We start from the raw sequence: 7,876 nt of genomic DNA, 5'->3' as shown, positions 1-7,876 counted from the left end.
TCCAGCTCCTGGGATTATTTGTTCAGCATACAGGTTGATTAAGTTTGGTAAAAGAATACAACCTTTACACACACGTTTCCTAATTTAAAACCATTCTGTGTTCCCTTGTTCTGTTTGAATAACTGCCTCTTGGTCTATGTGCAAGTTCCTCATGCGCACAACTAACTGTTCAGGAATACGCATACTTTGCAGTGTTGTCCATAGCTTGTCATGATCCACACAATCAAAAGCCTTTGTGTAGTCAATAAAGTACAAGTAAACATCTTTCTGGTTCTCACATTCAGCCAAGATCCATCTGACTCAACAATGATATACCTGGTTCCATGTCCTCTTCTGAAACTTCTGTAAGTTCTCTGTCATTGTATGGGTGCAGCCATTTCTGTATTACCTTTAGTAAAACTTTACTCACACAGGATATCAATGATATTGTCTGATGATTTCCACATTCCACTGGGTCATCTCTCTTTGGAATGGGCACAAATACAGATCTCTTCCAGTCAGTCAGCCAGGTAGTTGTCTTCCAATTTTCTTGGCATAGATGAGTGAGTGCCTTAAGTGCAATTTTACTTTGTTCAAAGATTTCAATTTGTATTCCATCAAATCCTGGTGCCTTGTTCTTTGCCAATGCCTTCAATGCACTGTGGTTTTCTTCCTTCAGATCATTGCTTCAGATCATATGCTACTTCTTGAAATGGTTGAACATGGAACATTTATTTTTGGCACAGTGACTCTGTGTATTCTTTCCATCTTCTTTTGATGCTTTCTGCATCAGTCAATATTTTGCCCATTTTGTTGTTGTTGTTAAGTGCCTTTGAGTCCGTTCTGAATTACAACGACCCTGTATAGGTTTTCTGTGGAGCACCTTGTGAATCTGAACTGCCAGCTTTGTGGTTCAAACCAACCTGGTGGTCCAGTACATTATCCCACAGCACCATACCAGGACTTCCGCCACACCAAGACTCAGAATCCTTCAATATTACAACTTGAGGCTTGAAGTTTTTTCTTTGATTCTTTGAGAAATGCTGAATGTGTTCTTCCCTTCTGGTTTCCTAACTCCAGGCCTTTATTAATTTCATGATAATCCTTTACTTTGTCCCCTTGAGGTGCCCTATGGAATTTTCTGTTTAACTCTTTTACTTCCTCATTTCTTCTAGTCACTCTAGTTTCTCTATGCTCAAGAACAAGTTTCAGAGTCTCTTTATACATCCATTTTTGTCTTTTCTCTCTTTCTTTCTGTTTGTCTGTCTGTCTGTATACTCTGGGGGCAAATCTATGTCTCTTCCAAACTCTGTAACCCCAGTGCTTTTAGGTTCCTTGGTGAATTTCTTATCTTTCCCTGTTTGTGCTTTCACTTGTGTCTATGTATCTGTGATAGTTAAGGTTTTATGTTAACTTGATTGGCCTAGGATTTTCAGTTTTTGGCAGTTAAGGGGTGGTAATCCTGCTGTGGTGCTGTGGGTTAATGTGTCAGACTGTAAAGTCATTTGAACTGTAAGGTGGGTGGTTCAAGCTCACCAGCTACTCCTTGGAAACCCTATACAGGGTTGTTCTGTGTCAGAATCAACTCGATGGCACTTAACAACAACAAGAACAACAATTGCACTCTACTGTGAATAGGCAATCACTGAAAGGAAGTCTCCTTGGAGCTGTGGATTGCTTATAATATATTGAAAACTTGGGCAAAGCTTACTTTCTGTTGTGTCTGGATCTTGCATCTTTCTCATCATATGACCTCCTGTTCTTTAGACTTGAACCAGTGACGTGCTCTATTACCTGCTATGACCTGGGAGTCATCAGCAGTCTGCCTTCTTGCCTGCTGGATCCACCTGCCTGCCTGCTGTCTGATCTGTTGATTTTGGTTCATCAGTCCTGTAGTTGTGTGTGTCACAAGCTTCTGTCCTGACATCTGACCCATGGATGTGGGACTTTCCCACCTCTCCAACTGGGTGAGCTATTTCCTTGGTATAAACCTTTCTTTACATGTACATGTATAAGCTTTATTTGTTTTGTTCTTTGGAGAATCCAGACTAAAATAGTACCACATTTATGTCTTTATATTATTCAGAAAAAATTTGATGTAGAATACACTGCACATCTGGCTTCATTGACATAACAAAGACAACCCTATTTCCAAACAAGATTATATCCACAGGTAAACATGCCAAGTCTCCAACACATATTTTGGTGGACACATTTCAGTCCATATTATAGTTTATCAATTTTTGCTTTATGTACTTTGACATTTAAAAATTCAGGTATAAATTACACACTGCAAAGTGTACAGACCCTAAAATTTAAACATCTATATACATGCAACTACCTCTTAGATTAAGATGTAGACCATTTCCTGCATTACAGATGTCTCCCTTGTATATCCTTCCTGTAAAGCACCACTTAAAGGAAATCACTATCTGTACCTCTATCAACATAGATAACCTTTGCGTGTGTGAACTTCATATAAATAGTAACACAGACTATGTATTCTTTTGGGTCTGTTTTCTTTGTTCACATTATAGTTCTAAGATTTGTCTATATTGTTATATTGTTGTTTTTTTTGTATCAGTAGATTTTTTTTCTATTCTGAAGTATTCCATTTTGTGAATATTTTTCCTTTCTACTACTGACAATCATTTAGGGTGTTTACAGGTTAAGGCTGTTGTTAAGTGCTGTTGAGTTTGTTCCAACTCATAGCAACCCTATATAGGGTTTCTGAGAAGCAACTGATGGGTTTGAACCTCCGGCCTTGTAGTTCAAACTGACCTTGCAGTCCAGTGCTTATCCTAGTGCTTTTTTTATCCTAGTGTTTTTTTTTTTTTTCTATTGTGAAGTATTCCATTTTGTGAATATTTTTCCTTTCTACTACTGACATTTAGGGTGTTTACATGTTGTTGTTGTTGTTAAGTGCTGCTGAGTTTGTTCCAACTCATAGTGATACTGTATAGGGTTTCTGAGAAGCAGCTGATGAATTTGAACCTCCAGCCATGTGGTTCAAACCAACCTTGTGGTTCAGTGCTTATCCTAATGCTGTGAGTTAATGCATTGGACCATAAGGTCAGTTTGAGCCACAAGGTCGGAATTTCAAACTCACCAGCTACTCCTTAGAAACCCTATACAAGGTGGCTATGGGTCAGAACCAACTTGACGGCACTTAACAATAATAATTTAAATATATATCTATATATGTATACATATGTATGTATGCATATAGATTTATAAAAGGAGGTTTCAAAATTTCGTGGAAAAATTCCTTTATCTTTTAATTTCATTTTCCACAAACTTTTGATGCCCCTTCATATATATTCTATATAAGGACTCTTTTTAGACACACATATTGAAAACATTTTTTAAAAAAATTATCTGTCTAGTGTCTTTTGATGAATAGAGGTTCTTGACTTTAAAGAAGTCCAATATATTATCTTTTGTTTTATAGTTAGTGTTTTTTGTGTCTTGTTTAAAAAATCTTTGTATTCCCCATTTTATTTGTATTTATTCTAACCTATATAGCACTGGACTGCTAACTGCAAGGTTAGTGTTTCAAACTCAACAACCATTCCTTGGAAACCCAATACAGGATTGTAACCAACTCAGGGGCACTTACAACAATATATTAGCTAATTCCAGAATTTTAAATAACTGGTTATCTAAATTTATATCTCCCCACCTGTGTTATGGTACTTATTTCCTTATATTTTTGATGATCTTAGAATGCAAAGTTCCTAGTTGACTTGAACTAATTTGTGAGAATTCTAAGGGCATGAATTGGAAATGATATAATTTGGTGTGGTGTTGTTAGATAAGCACTGGACTGCTAACCACAAGGTTGGCAGTTCAAATCTACCAGCCCCTTTTTGGAAAGCTATACAGGGTTGCTGTGAGCCAGAACTAACTCAATGGCACTTAACAACAACTTAACACTTAACAACAACACTTAACACTTAACAGCATCATCTAGAGAAGATTTCCCATTATTTCTGCTAGAAACCAGAAGACTGGAACCATTTTCACTTCTCTCTGGGATTCTGGCTTCCTGTGGGAATCTCTGATATGGATTACCTGCCTTGATACTTGGAGTACTGGTGTGGCAAAATAGGATAAGCACTGGACTGCTAAATGGGAGTTCTGCAGTTCAAACCCACCAGCTACGTCTCAGAAACACTATTCAGGGTTGCTATGAGGTACAACTGACTAGAGCACTTAGGCACTTAACAACAATAACTTTGATGTTTAGCTTCTTAGGTGATTGTAGTACTGATCAAAACAATCTGTAGAAAATCTTGTCTTTTGCTTTTGCTTATTATTCATTGATTTTCACTTTGGTTTCAGCTTGCTGCATTTTTACCCAGGGCTTTGAACTGGCTCTTTCCAATTCTATCCCTTACTGAGAATTTGCATTTCTGCTCCAGATAAACAAAATCAGAATCAGCAATTTTAAAACATCTCGAGGAGATTCTATAAGATCTTATTAAAATCTAGATTCTGATTCAGTATATCTGCGGTGCAAAGGCACATTACAGCAGGGGGCTGAACTGGAATGAATTGTTTCAAAGTTCTGTTTTTTTCTTTCTTTCTTATTTTGAGGGGTGGGCTTGTTGGTATGAGCCTTCAGAGGTAACCCAGAAATACATTAAAACGTGTGTTTCTTCCAGGATCTAGCTCTTTTGGAGTAGAGGATCATTAGAGTATATAATTCAAAACATAGTAAAAATTAGAGATGTTCAAGAGTCATATTCAGCTGAGCAAGTGTCTGTCACAACCATTTGTTGAATGAATAAGTCATCTTTGATATTTACAGCTGTCGGTATAGTATGTCTTATTAGATCTAGAATGGATATACTGCTGAAAGATGCTTCTGCATTTTCTTGTAGTTGATGACTATTATTCTTTTTCAAAATTAGCTCCCTATTAAGTTGAAGCACTTGTTGTTCAATAAATGACAAATATCTACTGGATTTATTTCTATATATGACATACTAAAAATTATACCACTTACGTCTTTGCTGTGTGTGCCATGCTTATATACACATATTAAAAAAAAAATTACATATAGCAACTAAAAGAAGACTTAGATTTTATAACATTTGATCAACATATAATTCACAACCATGGAGGTTAAGTAACTGACCTAGGATCCTAGAGCTGACTATAGGAGAAGTAGATTTTTTGGTAAGAATGGTGGGGAGTGAACTTAAGAGGATTTGGAGTCAGAGAGATGTGGTTCTGCCCCCTACTGATGTATAAGTTTGGGCAAATTTTAATTCTCTCTGTTCCTTAAATGCATTAAACATCACAGAGGTCAAAAGAGACCTGAGAAATAATAGACACCCATTTGATTTTGAAATATAGAGTGTCTTTATACAGTCTTAAATCCTTTTAATAAGAATTACATGTTCTGTTTTTTGAGCCATAGTCTACTATGGAAAACTAGCTACCTAACTTTTGAGAGTAAATGGCCTGGACAAAAGAGATCTCTGACAATGCCAATGTATGCTCATTGGGCAAGTAAGGTGGCAGCTACTATGTTTTTCTGGGAAGGGGGGTCTTTCATGAGATATTAGGTTTTTTTTTAGGGGGGCGGGTGCTAGTAGAAGTCCTGGTGTGGCTCTGTAGTATAAACACTGGACTGATAACCACAAGGCTGGAGGTTCAAACTCACCAGTTGCTCCTCAGATACCCTATACAGTGTTGCTATGAGGCAGAACTGACTTGAGAGCACTTAAGAACAATAACAAATTTTAGTGAGAACGGTAGGAATGTAGGATAAGCACTGGACTGAGAACTGTGGGGTCAGCGATTTGAGCTCACCAGCCTCTCCATGGGAATAAAATGAGACTATGCTCTCACAAAGATTTATGGCCCTGGAAACTCTATACAGGGTCACTATGAGTCAGAACTGACTATGGCACTTAGCAACAGCAGTAAGACTTTCTTGAAATATGCAGATTTAATTGGTCATGCTTGGATTACAAATGTAAATTTCCTCAAGATACTTTTTTTGTGAATAGTTAGGCAAGTTGATCTATCTTGTAGGTACCCTCTGTGCACTTTTATTCTTATAGGGCTTCTGTGTGCCTTTGCCAGGAATTCTGCCTTTACTCTTTTTTCATAAATTGTTGACTAAGTCCTGTCACATGTCAATTTAATTTCAAGAATGCTTCTAGTTGCTGGACTAAGTATCTTGGAAAATCACCTGCACTTGTTATGCTTCTCCATTATCCAGTTGCAATTGAAACTGTGTTTGTGTAGAAAGATGGTCTCTCCACATTATACAATCACTTATATACTAACTGTGCTCTGGGATTATATTTCATTGGTTAAGATATAAGTGCAGTTTTCTGAGGATTTTGTGTTCCAGTGATAGTTGAGTTGACCTCTCCCTCATAGTTGGAAAATATGGCTTTGGTGATAGAGACAATGCTGGTGATCGCATGATAGGATTTTGCAAGACCAATGACTTCTTCATTGCAAATAACTTTTTTAAAAACAACATACAAGATGACTTTACACATGGATCTCACCAGATGGAATACACAGAGATAAAATTAACTACTTCTGTGGAAAGAGATGGTGGGAAAACTCCAGATCATCAGCCAACACAAGGTCATGGACAGACTGTGGAACAGACCATCAATTACTCATATGCAAGTTCAAGCTGAAGCTGAAGAAAATTAAAACAAGTCCAGAAAGCCAAAATGTGACCCTGAAAACCTTAATTTAGAGATCATCTCAAGAACAGATTTGATGCATTAGACACTAAAGACTGAAGACCACAAGAATTGTGTGATGATATCAAGAACATCGTATAGGAATAAAGCAAAAGGTTATTAAGAAGACAAGAAAGAAGAAAAAGACCCAAATGGATGTCAGAAGAGACTCTAAAACTTGCTTTCCCGTGTAGAGATGTTAAAGCAAATGGAAGAAATGGAGAGGTAAAAGAGCTGAATAGAAAATTTCAAGGCCAGCTTGAGAAGATAAGGTCAAATATTGTAATGAAATGGGCAAAGATCTGAAGTTAGAAAACCTAAAGGTGAGAACATGCTCAGAATTTCTCAAGCTGAGGGAATTGAAGAAAAAATTCAAGCCTCCACTTATAATACTGAAGGATTCTATGGGAAAAATATTGAATGAAGCAGGAAGTATCAAAAGAAGATGGGAGGAGTATACAGAGTGACTGAAACAACAAGAAATGGTCAATATTAACCATTTCAAGAGGTAGCATATGATCCGGAGCCAATGATACTGAAGAAAGAAGTACAAGGTATTGAAGGTACTGGCAAAGAACAAGGCACCAGGAATTGATGGAGTACAAATGCAAATCTTTCAACAAACTGATGCAGCACTGGTGGCACTCACTTGTCTATGCCAAGAATTTGGAGGATAAGCAACTACCTGGCTAATAGATGCAAAAATATCTATATTTGCATCCATTCCAAAGAGAGGTGACCCAATGGAATATGGAAATCATCAATATTGCATGCAAGTACAATTTTGCTAAAGATACTACAAAAATGTCTACAACTGTACATGGACAGATATCTTGCAGAGATTCAAGTCAGATTCAGAAGAGGACTTAGAATGAGGGATATCATTGCTGACATTGGATGGATCTTAGCTGAAAAATATTTACCTGTGCTTTATTGACTACACAAAGGACTTTGCTTGTGTGGATCATGACATTCTATGGACAACATTGCAGAGAATGAGTATTCCAGAACACTTAATTCTTCTCCTGAAGAACCTGTACCTAGACCAAGAGGCAGGGAAAAAGAGAACACTAAAAGAACCAACAGAACAAGGGAACACCAAATGGTTTAAAATGAGGAATGGTGTGTGCCATGGTTGTGTTATTTCACCATACTTAATCAATCTGTATGCTGAG

This window comes from Chrysochloris asiatica, unplaced genomic scaffold (genome assembly GCF_000296735.1).
Source record: "Chrysochloris asiatica unplaced genomic scaffold, ChrAsi1.0 scaffold00100, whole genome shotgun sequence".
Classification (NCBI taxonomy): Eukaryota; Metazoa; Chordata; class Mammalia; order Afrosoricida; family Chrysochloridae; genus Chrysochloris; species Chrysochloris asiatica.
The sequence above is the reverse complement of the archived record's forward strand: the minus strand, read 5'-3'. Positions refer to the sequence as shown.